The sequence below is a fragment of the Dunckerocampus dactyliophorus genome, chromosome 15, assembly GCF_027744805.1.
Source record: "Dunckerocampus dactyliophorus isolate RoL2022-P2 chromosome 15, RoL_Ddac_1.1, whole genome shotgun sequence".
NCBI lineage: Eukaryota > Metazoa > Chordata > Actinopteri > Syngnathiformes > Syngnathidae > Dunckerocampus > Dunckerocampus dactyliophorus.
The window spans coordinates 24,226,456-24,227,123 of NC_072833.1; the positions used below are offsets into that span (position 1 = coordinate 24,226,456).

The following is a 668-nucleotide window of genomic DNA, read 5'->3' on the forward strand; positions in this document are numbered from 1 at the left end:
ATTGTTTTGACTAGCAAGCTTACATTATGTCATTGTCTATGGCGATAAGAAGCGGTATCTTTAAATAAAGGAAACGTACGTGTGACGTAAAAAGCTACGCGTACAAATTGATGCAAGTGGGAGAAGAAAACATGAGGGGGCACCCGGATTTGAACCGGGGACCTCTTGATCTGCAGTCAAATGCTCTACCACTGAGCTATACCCCCATCTATCGTATACTACCGGGAATAGAGTTTTATTCCGGACAATGTCCAGTGATGACGGTAAGGCTCACAGCTTTCTTTAAGAATATATAAATCATATATAGCGTACTGAATATAGCATATATCCTTTAAACAACTCATACTACGTACGGTTTAATATGAGCAAACTGGCAGATACGTGAGCGAGCATGTGTAGTGCATTATAGCGTCCAGCAGAGGATGCTCCACCTCACCATACGCACATATGCACTGTTCCATATTAGGAATATAACAGGTTAAGTAGCCTGACGCATCGCTCAGGTGTTGGTTTGTTTAGACCAAATAAAGCGCACTTACTTTGAAGTGCAGCGATGAAGTTGCGAAGGATTAGTGTTTAATGCGGACGACGCGAACAACACGCGGGGTTCACGCAGACACCGCCCACTCGTGACGCCACAGGCGTGTATGAAAGTAAGAGGTCTGGTC

The 668-nt window shown here is 44.3% G+C and overlaps 1 non-coding gene across 1 annotated transcript; it reads right to left on the bottom strand.

Moving 5' to 3' along the window:
* Positions 1-134: 134 nt before the first annotated feature.
* On the bottom strand, positions 135-206 carry trnac-gca (transfer RNA cysteine (anticodon GCA)). Its single transcript has one exon. It is a non-coding gene; the product is annotated as a tRNA-Cys (tRNA).
* Between the last annotated feature and the right edge of the window lie 462 nt (positions 207-668).